Here is a 717-nt window from a genome sequence, read left to right on the forward strand (position 1 = left end):
ATACTAGAAAGACCAATTAGAAAGGATATATGCAACCCTATGTTCATAGCAGCTCAATTCACCATAGTTAAGATAGCATAACAGCCTAAGTGCCCATCAGCAGATGAGTGGATTAAAAAACTGTGGTACATCTACACAATGGAATACTACGCTGTGGTAAAAAAGAAGGAACTCTTGCCATTTGCAACAGCATGGATGGAACTGGAGAGCATTATGCTAAGTGAAATAAGCCAGTCAGAGAAAGATAAATACCACATGATCTCACTCATTTGTCGAATATAGAGAACAACATAGACTGATGAACAGGGACAGATCCAAAGACAGAGAAACAGCAATCAGACTATCAATCCCCAGAGGGAAAGTAGGGGAGGCTGGGGGTAAGGGGAAGAGATCAACTAAAGGACTTGTATGCATGCATATAAGCCAAACCAATGGACACGGACATCAGGGGGATGAGAGCATGAGTGGTGGGAGAGAGATTGAGGGTTAATGGGGCGATGAGGACACATTTGTAATACCTTAACCAATAAAGAAATTAAAAAAAAAAACTAGAGCAAGATGCACAAAATCTGTGCATTGAAGGGGAGGGATCCCTCAGCCCAGCCTGAAACCTCTTTTATTTTTTAAAAATATATTTTATTGGTTTTTTACAGAGAGGAAGGGAGAGGGATAGAGAGCCAGAAACCTTGACGAGAGAGAAAACATCCATCAGCTGCC

This window comes from Myotis davidii, unplaced genomic scaffold (assembly GCF_000327345.1).
Source record: "Myotis davidii unplaced genomic scaffold, ASM32734v1 scaffold1522, whole genome shotgun sequence".
Taxonomy (NCBI): Eukaryota; Metazoa; Chordata; class Mammalia; order Chiroptera; family Vespertilionidae; genus Myotis; species Myotis davidii.